Here is a 15,614-nt window from a genome sequence, read left to right on the forward strand (position 1 = left end):
TCTAAGCATGATCAGAGGGAGAGAGAGAGAGACAATGAAACCATGGCTTGTGCCATGGCCCATGGGAGAAGGGGAGAAGGGGAGAGAAAGGAAGAAAGAGAGAGCGAGAAAGAGAGAGGAACAAATAAGAAAGAACAATTCATCTAAAGACCCTTTTATAAGCATCTGAGTTGTTTTGATTCAAAAGCTGAGTTGTTCACCAATAGTATTACTGTAAAGTTAACCTCCAATCAGATGTCAGACGTCCAGGATGTAACCTCTGCTTGTCAGAGGTGAGACAGTGGGGGTTGGAGAGTTCAACACAGAGAATGCTGAATTCCTAAGACAACACAGAGGAAATTCTTGCATACAGTTGATAAGAGTCATTTCAGGGCACCCTACACCTTGGTAATAATTATAATAATAACAACTCATGTTTTCTGGTGCTGGGTCTGTCTGTCTGTATGTTGAACATGAGGAATGTTAATTAGCAAGTCGGTCAGTCAGTCAGTCTGGCTTCGTGTGTCATTGTGTAGGGGACCTGGACTGTTGGCACTGCTGTGCTGGTGCCTCACTTCTACTCTCCCTGACTCCCACTCTCTCTACCCCCCAATCTCTCTATCCCCCCCTTCTCTCCCTTTGAGGCTATCTGACCCGTGGCGTGCCCAGCCAGCGCTCCCTCCATCAGACCTTTTCCAAAACAATCCACGAGAGGCCCACAGCTGCAGAGCTGTTGTTCCCAGCTAAACAAAGAAAGGTGGATGGACGGCCCACTTTCAAATAGAAGCGTCATCTCATCGTCTGGTGCTACAGCAGCTGTTGAAACTCACTAACACCATTAACGCACAGCCAGATATTGAGTACATGGCTCTGATTTGATGTAAATTGTGTGATGCTTGATGTCAGAGCAGCGAGCTAAAAGAACACTCTCTCTCTCAAGGACACTGCAATGTGGTTATAGGAACTTGATAAGAACGTTGCCATAATGTTGGGGAAATGCTGTGGCCGAAATAAAATGTGTACTTCCTGAGGCGAGGCACCGACACACTTCCTGAGCTACAGTAGATAACGTAGCAGGTGGAATAGCCCAAGCAGAGAATTTTTATCTTATTTTCATATTTTACAAGTATGCTAAAGTATACTTAAATAAAATACTAATTCGTATTATACTGTATACTTCAAATACGAGATGTACTTTTCTAGCATATCTTAAGTCCCAAAAAAGTATCCCAATTTAGATCATTTGAAATGTATTTAATAAACTTAAATGCTAATAAAACACTAATAAAGTTTATATTAAAATGCATTAAATGTATTTAAAATGGCTCCAATTTAGATAATAAATATACTTTAGTATATTTAAAATGGAGGACATACAGTACATGTACACTTATTTTTCTTGTTTGGGAGGATGGCCTGTTGTGGTTTGGATTAGAATCAGATGGGTAAAAGAAGCTGGATCAATAATGAAGTACAGGCTCAGTACTTTACGTAAAGACTCCCTTGTTTACAAGGACCCACGGGCCAACAACAATCAATCAGAATCAAATGGAACAGCACTGCTGCGTAGGGGGGGGGGGGGGGGGGGGGGTGTGTGTGTGTGTGTGTGTGTGTGTGTGTGTGTACACATTTCGTGAGAGACAGATGGATAAAAAAGAGAAAGAGATAAAAGGCAGGGAGAGGGAGCCAATAAAGCACAGTTTAGGAGACTAGCTACAATCATCAATGAGATCTAAATAGGTTCTGCTCTGAGTAGTGGTGTGGGATGAGACGTAAATTGAAGCACTCAGTCTGTACAGCACGGCAGATCCTCTGTAATGAGGCATGAAGACACCCTTTCACTCCGACTCAAACTCCATTTCATACACAACACTTCACACCTCAGATACATGGGACAATACTCAAATGTAAGTGCGCACACATTTGTCTGCAGAAACCGTGAGGACATTTCAGTAAAAACTTTTCTTGGCAAGCTTTAGACAACTGTAGAGCTTCACACACAGTGACATGCTGAACTGACAGAGATATGTTTGGATATGGCCTCTAGGTCTCCCGCACTGGAAGTTTGACACAGTGAGGTGTGGCTGTGCCTCTCACGGTCTCCATAACTCCAGGAGTTGATTTCTTCCCCATCAGCTTCACTCTATTCCCATTCTCTCCTCCACTATATCCCTCTGTTCTCACGCACACACACACACACACATCCCTAGGGGTTTACTGTGAGACAGGAAAGAATATTGGTTATGATAATAATAATCCCAACATAATCCCATGTTACTGTGATACCTGACCCTCCTAACACAGAAACTAATACTATTACTACTGACAGAAGGAAGCAGAGAGATCCACTCACACGTCATCCACTGGGATTAAATCTGAAAGCTGAGCTGCTCTCAATGATGTGCTCTTGGCTTTAGCTTCAAAGCTCATTAGTCTAAAATGGTCCAAATGTTTGCATAAAATACAGTAGAACCTGTTGTTGAACAGCAGAGCCTGGAAGACAAGCAGTAATCTCCATTCATAAAGTTATGAAGCAAAACAACACATAGGTACATGTTTGACAGGACAACGAACATGGCAGATCTGCTACCAGGCTCAGCCCAGAGACCCTTCTTTTAATTTAAACTACTACTATAAACCTTGAAACAGTGCATCTCATATCTCCACATTATCTCCATGGAGGGATACTACAGAGCAAAGCTGGCTGTGTTTATCCTCTGTCCTCTGACACTATTGGATTACTGCAGCCGATAGAAGAAGACACGATGGCTAATCAATTGTGTGTCAGCAATGCAGAGAGCTGAAGACTGCCAGGCTGCCTTGACTTTCAACCCCGACTGAGGGATGTTAACAAGCCCAGATGATTTCTGGCACAGACACAGTGAGTGGGCTACATGAAGAGGGAGCTTAGCCCCAGGGATCTACGGTATTAAGATACTTAATTGTAGCAATTGCTGCCTTGGCTAGGACACATCTACTAGAAATTCAAAAGAGATTCAAATATTGCTGAAACCGCCCTGGTGCAATTAAAGGATAGATTAAATGATCTCCAGTATATTTATACTGGCTTTATAAGATACCCCTTTAGACAACACTACCTCTCTGGAAGATACCTAAAAACACTAAAACATATCCGACACCTCTTAACGACAGCAGAAGATTTAAGGACTAAGTAAGAAGACAATCCTAGACTGATTAGGTCGAGACTAACCGTGGTTGTTGTGGGCTCCTTCCCGTTCCCAGCAGACATGCCTGCCTGACCGTGTAAACTCTCTTTGTTCGTCGCTGGAGGTTCGCGCTTCACTCTCCTAATTGGGTACACTGTCAGACGAGGCCTTATGAAATTGGCCGAGCCCCCTCGTGTAAATGTGAAAATGTTCCGTTACGAAACAGATGCTGAGAAACAGAAAGAGTTTTAATGAACCAGAGAGAAACCTAGCTGAGCTGAAGGAGATATGACTAGATAGAATGATACTGCATAGGAGAAGTGGCATGGAGAGAGAGACAGACAGAGAAAGAGAGACAGAGAGGCAGAGAGACAGAGAGAGAGACACAGAGAGAGAGAGAAAGACTTCTGTCCTAGTTAAATACCATCTCAGCTCATCACAGCCCATGATGATTTGCCAAACACAAAGCAGCACCACTGCAGGCCTGTCCTGACTTCACACTATTACCACATAGACCACACAACACAACAAAGCTCATCCACTCAATACAGCTTGAAAGAGAGAGAAAGATATATAGAGAGAGAATGAGAAATAAAGACCCGCACACAAAAATCTACAGCGTCCATCTACACACGACCTATACTGCGTCAGTGTCCCAAAAACCTCTACGTAAGTACAGCATTGAACAATTTACAGCCAGTTCTGTAACTCTTCCACATTCTGCTAAAGAAAGTTAGTGCCTGTCTGTGGATCCTCTGGCATGCCCTCATACCACTCCTCTGAGAGGAACAAAGCTGCAGGCTAACTGTTCAGAACAGTCCACTGCACCTGGAAACTTAGTTCAACTAGCAGTGCTTAAAGGGATAGTTTGGGATTTTGACAATGAAGTCCTTTGTCTACTTCCCCAGAGTCAGATGAATGCTAGCTGATCCCAAAGACTTCCAGTCTTTGTGTTAAACTAGTTAGCATTGGCTCGCACAATTACCTCTAACTCTGTGTCCAGTATGTCTCCGTGTCATACTGGACACTTAATCCACAAGTTCATCTGACTCGGGGGAAGTAGATAAAGGGCTTCACTGCCAAAAATCCCAAACTATCCCTTTAAGTTTAAACACAGACAATGCTGCTCAATTGAACAGAAAGCAGTGTTAAAGAAGGCATGAGATACCTTATATAAAACATTAGCACAGAATAAGAATAAGCACTCTATTTGAACTGCCGATCCCGAAAACAGTTAATCTCACAAAAACGTCTGTAAAGTCCAAACGGTTTGCGATACAAACTATTATGACCCCACAGTGGCGGTCGGTGCCGTTTAAGATGACGGAGGGCGATTATAATTTTTTTATGAGCATGGCTTTATTTCCATCAGAGCATATTGGATGACTGTCATTCACATTCCATTCACCCAGCGCAATGTAATGTCGATAGGTTTAGGCTACTACATTACACAAAAATTGTCCCTAGACCCATCATGAGGTTGCTGCAACCTAGCCTATAAATGTGCACACAGGTCGAGAGAAACATTTTTGTAATGAAGGTAACAGACAGTGACACATTCAATACCGCCTTGCTAATCTTGCCGGCACTTAGCTAAACTAGGGTGTAATCATTAGTCCGACAGTTGCAAACGAGAGTTTCTATTGGACAAATTCAGGTATGTTTATCCCCGTTTCGTTCCGTTTAAGAAACGTTTTTCAACAGAATCGGTGGAATGAATACACCCCTGACTACACACAAACACAGTTCACTTTCATAGCAGCCACATACAAACAGCATGATCACTTTGCTCATCGTATAATTCCTTCTCGCATCTACGCGATCTCCTCCTCTCACCTTATCCCTTCGCTTGTGGACTTCAGTGCATAACACATCAGCTGTCTGTGACCAGGCAAAAAAAAGCCTTTCCAAGCCAAATCATAACAGCTAACCGCTACACACAGCCTACATCCTTGTCACCATTTTAGCTAACGTCATAGTCATCATAGCTACTAGAACTAATGCGTTAATAAACCCGCTACAATCATGCAGTACAGTGTAGGGCTGACCCTATTTCGTCGACTGGTCGATTGTTTGTTTGATAGGCTGTTTGTCAACCAAGATTTCTTTAGTCGAGCAGTAGCAAAAAAATGTGTACACAAGACACGTGTCTGATTCGCACCCGTCTCAGTGGACTAATCCATTGTGGAGGCCGGGATGGCACAGTCCATTACTCTAAGACGTGCTACTGAAATTGTATATGGTTATATTACGTAAGAACAATGGCGCAACACTACTAAAAATAATATTATTTTATAACAAAATCAAAAGAAATCAGCCAAGACCTCAGAAAAAAATGTGTAGACCTCCACAAGTCTGGTTCATCAAGGTACCACGTTCATCTGTACAAACAATAGTACGCAAGTATAAACACCATGGGACCACGCAGCCGTCATACCGCTCAGGAAGGAGATGCGTTCTGTCTCCTAGAGAAGAACGTACTTTGGTGCGAAAAGTGCAAATCAATCCCAGAACAAAAGCAAAGGACCTTGTGAAGATGCTGGAGGAAACAGGTGCAAAAGTATCTATATCCACAGTAAAACGAGTCCTATATCGACATAACCTGAAAGGCCGCTCAGCAAGGAAGAAGCCACTGCTCCAAAACCTCCATAAAAAAGCCAAACTACAGTTTGCAGCTGCACATGGGGACAAAGATCATACTTTTTGGAGAAATGTCCTCTGGTCTGATGAAACAAAAACAGAACTGTTTGGCCATAATGACCATCGTTATGTTTGGAGGTAAAAGGGGGAGGCTTGCAAGCCGAAGAACACCATCCCAACCGTGAAGCACGGGGGTGGCAGCATCATGTTGTGGGGGTTCTTTGCTGTAGGAGGGACTGGTGCACTTCACAAAATAGATGGCATCACGAGGACGGAAAATTATGTGGATATATTGAAGCAACATCTCAAGACATCAGTCAGGAAGTTAAAGCTTGGTCGCAAATGGGTCTTCCAAATGGACAATGACCCCAAGCATACTTCCAAAGTTGTGGCAAAATGGCTTAATGACAACAAAGTCAAGGTATTGGAGTGGCCATCACAAAGCCCTGACCTCAATCCTATAGACAATTTGTGGGCAGAACTGAAAAAGTGTGTGCGAGCAAGGAGGCCTACAAACCTGACTCAGTTACACCAGCTCCGTCAGGAGGAATGGGCCAACTTATTGTGGGAAGCTTGTGGAAGGCTACCTGAAACGTTTGACCCAAGTTAAACAATTTAAAGGCAATGCTACCAAATACTAATTGAGTGTATGTAAACTTCTGACCCACTGGGAATGTGATGAAAGAAATAAAAGCTGAAATAAATCACTCTACTATTATTCTGACATTTCACATTCTTAAAATAAAGTGGTGATCCTAACTGACCTAAGACAGGGAATTCTTACTTGGATTAAGTGTCAGGAATTGTGAAAAACTGAGTTTAAATGTATTTGGCTAAGGTGTATGTAAACTTCCGACTTCAACTGTAAATCATCCATATATATCTACAGCAATAAGAGATCTTGCTTTTGTTGCCTGTTTGAGTGTTTGTTTAATAGCCTACTGATTCCGTGAGCACCAAGACTCACGCAACCACAAGTTAGTACATTTGTGAAATTGTTTACCCATGTCGTAATATAGTCTTTACACTTTATATTCATTCGAACAGTGCCTCTGGTATTATTTATAATTCATTTTGTGTTGTTTACATTGTTCCAAATTGTCCAAAAAATATCTATAATAGTAGTAACCCTTTTTCTTGATCTCCTTATTGTTATTATTACTATTACGATCATCATTATAATAATAATAAATGTCATTATCATTAGTAGGCTTAGTATAGCAGCACCGAGAGGAGCAGGTCACCCTCTGTGCACACAGAGTCACATGGCCCAAACAAGAGGGAGAGGGGAGAAACACAGAGAGGGATAGAGAGAGGGACAGAGACAAGTGTAGGTCTAAGAGATCATACTGTTTAGTCTTAATACCATAACTTACTTAGGCCTATATTTCAATACTTATATAGGCTACTGTACTGTATCAATCTATAATTAATTTGTTCATGTCATCACACAAGTCATTCATGATTTGAAAAGCAATCAAGCATTTTAGTTTTAAAAAAACAAAGCGACAATTAAATAAACCGTTCCATTTCGGAAATTGCATTCACAAATGTATTCAACTGCTTTTAGTCTTTGCTGTAATAAAGGCTTTACAAAAAAAAAAACATTACAACAGACTCTGGTACGCTTATCATTTATTTAGTGTTGTTTAGATTGTTCCAAACGGTCATAAAAATGATATTGTAACTTAACACATAATATGCACACAGCATTTGCTCCTTCTTTTTATTGATCTCCAGTAAATTTATTCCACACAGACTTCCCCTTTACCTCCTGAGAAACCTGTAAACATTCCCCCGTTTTGAGTTTATTTGTTACGTCCTCTACATCCATTTTGCTTCCCCATGTGTTACAGTGTTCGGAGTTTGTTATAACCACATTTTTGATGTGATTATGATATGCTATAGGTCAGGCCCCATTGGTCACGTGCATGCAATGCATAAATGTGTCACGTAAAGAGAGCAAGGGTTGAGTGAGTTGGGAATTTTTTTCCAAAACAAATGAGGAATTTCGGTAAGAGAACTTTTCAGTCAGAAATGGCTGTAATTATGTTACATCTTCAGCAACAGGGACAGCGCGATAAACATTGTTGATGTTCTGTGGTGGTCGCTGCAGCAGGGAGGAGAGAGAGACAACGGGTGCTAGTCTCACAGTCACCCACTGTCATTTCTTTTAACACAGCGCAGTCGGGGACAGACCTAGTCCAGTGTACATTCAGCAAGCAGTTTAGCAGTTACAACGAAATATAGCTCTCTCTCTCTCTTGCTTCTGCTTCATTTTTGAAGAAATTAATTTGTTCAAAACTGTTCAAGTATTGGCTCTCTCTTTGAGACAACTACTCACCACATTTTATGCACTGCAGTGCTAGCTAGCTGTAGCTTCTACTTTCAGTAATAGATTCATTCTGTGATCCTTTGATTCGGTGGACAACATGTTAGTTCATGCTGCAGAGAGAGCGTGCGCGCGACAGAGAGAGAGAGGGGCGCGCGACAGAGAGAGAGAGAGGGCGCGCGACAGAGAGAGAGAGAGGGCGCGCGACGAGAGAGAGAGAGGGCGCGCGACGAGAGAGAGAGAGGGCGCGCGACGAGAGAGAGAGAGGGCGCGCGACAGAGAGAGAGAGAGGGCGCGCGACAGAGAGAGAGAGAGGGCGCGCGACAGAGAGAGAGAGAGGGCGCGCGACAGAGAGAGAGAGAGGGCGCGCGACAGAGAGAGAGAGAGGGCGCGCGACAGAGAGAGAGAGGGCGCGCGACAGAGAGAGAGAGAGGGCGCGCGACAGAGAGAGAGAGAGGGCGCGCGACAGAGAGAGAGAGGGCGCGCGACAGAGAGAGAGAGAGGGCGCGCGACAGAGAGAGAGAGGGCGCGCGACAGAGAGAGAGGGCGCGCGACAGAGAGAGAGGGCGCGCGACAGAGAGAGAGGGTGCGCGACAGAGAGAGAGGGCGCGCGACAGAGAGAGAGGGCGCGCGACAGAGAGAGAAGGAGAGAGAGCGCACTGGATAATAATCGGTGAGTTTCTTTTTCAGGGAGTCTCTCTCTCTTTCCAGCAGCACTGTGCAGCAGAGCGGAGCAGAGATCAACCGGAGTTGAGAAGAGCTGAGCAGAGCAGGATGGAGAGAGCAGAGCCGAGAGGAGCAGGTCACCCTCTGTGCACACAGAGTCACATGGCCCAAACAAGAGGGAGAGGGGAGAAACACAGAGAGGGATAGAGAGAGGGACAGAGACAAGTGTAGCAGCATTAACAGAGGGAATAGGGTGAGAAAGAATGAGAGAGGGAATAGGGTGAGAGAATGAGAGCGGGATAGTGCGAATGAGAGGGATATAGAAAGAGAAGCGAACAAGAGAAAGACAAAGAGGCGTCGATAGAAAAAGGGAGAAGGGTTTATTAAAGTAAGAGAATGAGAGCGAGGTAGAGGGCAAGCTACAGTGAGGGAAAAAAGTATTTGATCCCCTGCTGATTTTGTACGTTTGCCCACTGACAAAGAAATGATCAGGCTATATTTTAATGGCAGGTTTATTTGAACAGTGAGAGACAGAATAACAACAAAAAAATCCAGAAAAACACATGTCAAAAATGTTATAAAATGATTTGCATTTTAATGAGGGAAATAAGTATTTGACCCCGCCGCAAAACATGACTTAGTACTTGGTGGCAAAACCCTTGTTGGCAATCAGAGGTCAGACGTTTCTTGTAGTTGGCCACCAGATTTGCACACATCTCAGGAGGGATTTTGTCCCACTCCTCTTTGCAGATCTTCTCCAAGTCACTAAGGTTTCGAGGCTGACGTTTGGCAACTTGAACCTTCAGCTCCCTCCACAAATTTTCTCTGGGATTAAGGTCTGGAGACTGGCTAGGCCACTCCAGCACCTTAATGTGCTTCTTCTTGAGCCACTCCTTTGTTGCCTTGGCCGTGTGTTTTGGGTCATTGTCATGCTGGAATACCCATCCACGACCCATTTTCAATGCCCTGGCTGAGGGAAGGATGTTCTCACCCAAGATTTGACGGTACATGGCTCCGTCCATCATCCCTTTGATGCGGTGAAGTTGTCCTGTTCCCTTAGCAGAAAAACACCCCCAAAGCATAATGTTTCCACCTCCATGTTTGATGGTGGGGATGGTGTTCTTGGGGGTCATAGGCAGCATTCCTCCTCCTCCAAACATGGCGAGTTCGGTTGATGCCAAAGAGCTCCATTTTGGTCTCATCTGACCACATCATTTTCACCCAGTTGTCCTCTGAATCATTCAGATGTTCATTGGCAACTTCAGACGGGCATGTATATGTGCTTTCTTGAGCAGGGGGACCTTGCGGGCGCTGCAGGATTTCAGTCCTTCATGGCGTAGTGTGTTACCAATTGTTTTCTTGGTGACTATGGTCTCAGCTGCCTTGAGATCATTGACAAGATCCTCCCGTGTAGTTCTGGGCTGATTCCTCACCGTTCTCATGATCATTGCAACTCCACGAGGTGAGATCTTGCATGGAGCCCCAGGCCGAGGGAGATTGACAGTTCTTTTGTGTTTCTTCCATTTGCGAATAATCGCACCGACTGTTGTTACCTTCTCACCAAGCTGCTTGGCGATGGTATTGTAGCCCATTCCAGCCTTGTGTAGGTCTACAATCTTGTCCCTGACATCCTTGGAGAGCTCTTTGGTCTTGGCCATGGTGGAAAGTTTGAAATCTGATTGATTGATTGATTGATTGCTTCTGTGAACAGGTGTCTTTTATACAGGAAACAAGCTGAGATTAGGAGCACTCCCTTTAAGAGTGTGCTCCTAATCTCAGCTCGTTACCTGTATAAAAAGACACCTGGGAGCCAGAAATCTTTCTGATTGCGAGGGGATCAAATACTTATTTCCCTCATTAAAATGTTTTTGTTGTTATTCTGTCTCTCACTGTTGAAATAAACCTACCATTAAAATTATAGACTGATCATTTCTTTGTCAGTGGGCAAACGTACAAAATCAGCAGGGGATCAAATAATTTTTTCCTTCACTGTAGATTGCTTCCTTTGGGACCATTGCTTATGAGATTTTACAGCTCTAATCCTTTCATTAAGCCTGGTGTTTGTTTGCAAAGTGGTTTCTATGACAGTGCTTTTCTGTCTTATGATGTTCTGTTTTATGGTGCTCTGTTAGGAAGGGAGAGGAATGTACAACCAGCCTTACTGACGTTTGCATGTGGACTGGGAGACAAGAGGGTTTTGATGAGCTAGTCAAGATAGATGTTTAATAGAAAGAAAGGTCAATACAATGCAATATAAAGTAGCTTGGGAGACAATTTAGGATTTTGGCTACATTTGTAGTATAAGAGACATTTATTGGATAACTTCATGTTTCATTGTATGTTACAATAAATTATATTGTTTCAATTGTCTCATGCTTATTTAATAATTGAATACTGTCTCTTTAAGAGTTCATGCAGCGGCTCATGCTCACTAATTTGGGCTCATGGGTTTCACATGTTAGAACGCTAGTTGTAACTGTCACTTTTTGTCAGTTGTAGCTTAGCTGGGTAGCCATTCGGTTTTCTGACCATGTCCTCATTTTTGATATCCCTGTAGAAATAATTCTACTTATCTGGAGATACTTTCAATACCTTTAGTTTAAATGAAGATCTGTGGATACCTGTACATACTGGAAACCTGTGGGATAAAGTATTTTGTTTTTTACTCTTTACGCAGGAGTCTCTGATCGTTTAACTAAAGTCTACCACACAGCCTCAAGCGAAACGATCGCTGCACCTACATAAATGCTTAGCCTATAGGGTCCGACAGTGAAAACTACAGCTATAGATAGTGATATAGCAAGTGATAAGGATATGGCGTAGGGCAGAGGTACTCTAGTACTATATTATCATTTATCAGCGTAGTAACAAACCCCCACCTCCCAACCCATTTGACTGTTCACACCCCCCTTGTTGCCGTAGAGAAAATGTTGCAATTTTAAGGCAAATTTAGCATGGGGCAGATACAACAAACACATTTAGCATGGGGCAGATAAAAAAAAATTCTGTTTAAAAGCTAATTTCCTTGAAATTCCGTATTGGCCCGGTTCTGGGTCCGGATCCGGACCGCCGGTTGAGTATGAGGGGCGTAGGGGCTAAAACGTACACGTGACTAGTACACCCATGTTCTTCTCATCTCATTCAGCAGCCACGCAGGCAAGCTAAGAGAAGGAGGACTGTGTTCACATCACCCAAAAATGTCCACAAAATTAATTAGCCTATACACTCCAAACCATAACAGGCCACCCACTGTCAACAAAAACACATGACACTTGGAGAGAATGAAGCCTAACCAAGCCCAGCCAAGCCCTCGCACAGAGTCCAAGGTCCTCTCTCTTTGCCAGCACTACCTTACAGAGAATAGAAACGTTGCCTTGAGTCTACTACCATAAAGTTATGTGTTGGAACATTGTATTGTATATGAGCCCTATTCAATTATACTGTATTAGTTTATTTTGCACAGCACCTTGTGAGGTATGTTGAGTATGCATTTGCCTATAGAGGTGTAGAGGGAGGTGACACGATTATTCATATGCATGGAGCCGCTGCATGTGGCCATATTTGTTGTTGTGAGAAGCGGCCAAGGGGGCTCAGGGGACATGGTCCCATCACTGATCTAGGGTCAGGAACTGAAGGACAGAATGAAGAGAGAGAGAGAGAGAGAGAGAGAGAGCGAGAGAGATAGAGAGGAGACAGCACAGAGGGGGCTTTCATTGTCACTACCACCACGGACACACACACTCCTCTCTACTTCCTAGCCTCACCCTTTCCTCATGCACACTCACAACACAGTCCCTTTCTCTCTCTCCTTGTCGATCTTCCTTTCAGTCTCCCTATTCAGGCCCCAGTGTGGGCCTCTCCTAGCCTTGCCCTTGCCAGGACAGAGAATAGAGAGAGCGGGGGCTCAGCGTGACCAAAACAACAACAAACAACAACAACATGACCTACAGCTGCAGCCAATCCAAATCTCAAGAGACAAATAACAACGTCACGAACCAATCCCTGGGAAGAGAATCAAACACCGGCCAATCTCTATCTAGATGATGATTTTGACAGCAAATGCCTCTGTAGATCTGGCGGCCTCCTGAGAGAGTCTGTACCATCTCAGAGGCTGCCAATGGAACTGTGGGGCAGGGAAGTGGCAATGAGCCATTTGGAGAGCATTAAGATCAAACAGATGAAAAAGTGAATTTCTCCATCTAGATCCAGCTGCTGTTATACAACCAAGAGGACAGAGAGATTTCAAACAGTTTCTCCCTGCTGATAAACACATTTTCGTGTTGTCGTTGGAAACTCAGTGTTCAGTCAGTGTTGCCAATTAGAGCTAATGCTAACGTGGAATCAGCGCTATGGAGCAATTGCAGTGAAAGAACATGAAACATGACAGTTTTACATGTTAAAAGGGGAAGTAAGTCATTTCAGAAGCTTGGAGGATTCTTTACTTACCAACCACAGCTGCAAATCCCAATAAAACTCCATCAGCTGTTCCGGACAACTTTGTGATCTCACTCTCCGTAGCCGATGTGAATACGACATTTAAACAGGTTAACATTCATTCACCAGGCCACGGGGCCAGATGGTTTACCAGGACGTGTAATCAGAGCATGCTCTGATCAGCTGTCAAGTTTCTTCACTGACATTTTCAACCTCTCCCTGACTGAGTCTGTAATACCTACATGTTTCAAGCAGACCACCATAGTCCCTGTGCCCAAGAAAGCCAAAGTAACCTGCCTAAATGACTACCACCTCCCTCTGCAACTGGATCCTGGACTTCCTGACGGGCCGCCCCCAGGTGGTAAGGGTAGGCAACAACATGTCTGCCACGATGATCCTCAACACTGGGGCCCCTCAGGGGTGTGTACTTAGTCCCTTCCTGTACTCCCTGTTCACCCACGACTGCGTGGCAAAACACAACTCCAACACCATCATTAAGTTTGCTGAAGACACAACAGTGGTAGGCCTGATCACCGACAACGATAAGACAGCCTATAGGGAGGAGGTCAGAGACCTGGCAGTGTGGTGCCAGGACAAAAACCTCTCCCTCAATGTGAGCAAGACAAAGGAGCTGATCGTGAACTACAGGAAAAGGCGGGCCTAACAGGCCCCCATTAACATCAACGTGGCTGTAGTGGAGCGGGTCGAGAGTTTCAAGTTCCTTGGTGTCCACATCACCAACGAACTATCATGGTCCAAACACACCAAGACAGTCGAGAAGAGGGCATGACAAAACCTGTACCCCTGCACACTGACTCGGTGCCGGTACCCCCTGTATATAGCCTCGTTATTGTTATGTTAAATTTTTTGTATATTTTTTTGAACTTTAGTTTATTTGGTAAATATTTTCTTAACTCTTCTTGAACTGCACTGTTGGTTAAGGACTTGTAAGTAAACATTTCAAGGTCTACACTTGTATTCGGCGCATGTGACAAATAAATAGACATAGATTAAGGAAATGAAACGCTACTCCACTTTAAATGTCTCCCTATCTTGCATTACACATCTCATATGTGTAAACTGTACTCCACACTATCTTAGTCACTTTAATTGTGTGTAAATATTGCATCACCCATCTCATATGTATGCTGTATTCTATACTATGCCACTGTATCTTAGTCCAATACCGCTCTGACATACACTATCGTTCAAAAGTGGGTCACTTAGGGGTGGAGTCACATAGAAATGTCCTTATTTTGGAAAGAAAAGCAATTTTTTTGTACATTAAAATAACATCAAATTGATCAGAATTACAGTGTAGACATTGTTAATGTTGTAAATGACTATTGTAGCTGGAAACGGCAGATTTTTTATGAAATATCTACATAGGCGTACAGAGGCCCATTATCAGCAACCATCACTCCTGTGTTCCAATGGCACGTTGTGTTAGCTAATCCAAGTTTATCATTTTAAAAGGCTAATTGATCATTAGAAAACCCTTTTGCAATTATGTTAGCACAGCTGAAAACTGTTGTTGTGATTAAAGAAGCAATAAAACTGGCCTTCTTAAGACTAGTTTAGTATCAGCATTTGTGGGTACGATTACAGGCTCAAAATGTCGAGAAACAAATAACTTTCTTCTGAAACTCGTCAGTCTATTCTTGTTCTGAGAAATTAAAGCTATTCCATGCGAGAAATTGCCAAGAAACTGAAGATCTCATAAAACGCTGTGTACCACTCCCTTCACAGAACAGCGCAAACTGGCTCTAACCAGAATAGAAAGAGTGGGAGGCCCCGATGCACAACTGAGCAAGAGGATAAGTACATTAGAGTGTCTAGTTTGAGAAACAAAGGCCTCACAAGTCCTCAACTGGCAGCTTCATTAAACAGTACCTGCAAAACACCAGTCTCAATGTCAATAGTGAAGAGGCGACTCCGGGATGCTGGCCTTCTAGGCAGAGTTCCTCTGTCCAGTGTCGGTGTTCTTTTGCCCATCTTAATCTTTTATTTTTATTGGCCAGTCTGAGATATGGCTTGTTCTTTGCAATGAGAGTTTCAAGTTGCTCGGTGTCCAATCACTAAGGAAGAAGGCACGACCATGCCTCTTTCCCCCTCAGTAGGCTGAAAAGATTTGCCATGGGCCTTCAGATCCTCAAAAAGTTATATAGCTGCACCATTGAGAGCATCTTGACTGGCTGCATCACCTCTTGGTATGGCAACTGCTTGGCATCAGACCGCAAGGCGCTACAGAGGGTAGTGCGTATGACTCATTATATCACTGGGGCCGAGCTCCCTGACATCCAGGACCTTTATACCAGGCAGTGTCAGAGGAAGGCCCAACAAATTGTCAAAGACTCCAGCAATCCAAGTTGTAGACCGTTCTCTCTGATACCACA

General features: G+C 43.7%; 1 protein-coding gene across 3 annotated transcripts in view; it reads right to left on the reverse strand.

Moving 5' to 3' along the window:
* Positions 1 to 15,614, reverse strand: part of LOC106585038 (phosphatidylinositol 4-phosphate 5-kinase type-1 beta) — a 91,877-nt gene that overhangs the window by 52,773 nt on the left and 23,490 nt on the right. Inside the window, exon 1 of one of the 3 annotated variants that reach the window (XM_014170786.3) lies at positions 3,191 to 3,299. The exons of the other annotated variants lie outside the window; for them this stretch is intronic. The gene's annotated coding sequence lies outside the window, so the exon portion shown is untranslated. Of the gene's footprint in view, positions 1 to 3,190; positions 3,300 to 15,614 lie in introns of those variants that run through there. 3 annotated transcript variants of the gene reach the window in all.

This window comes from Salmo salar, chromosome 24 (assembly GCF_965601325.2).
Source record: "Salmo salar chromosome 24, fSalSal1, whole genome shotgun sequence".
Taxonomy (NCBI): Eukaryota; Metazoa; Chordata; class Actinopteri; order Salmoniformes; family Salmonidae; genus Salmo; species Salmo salar.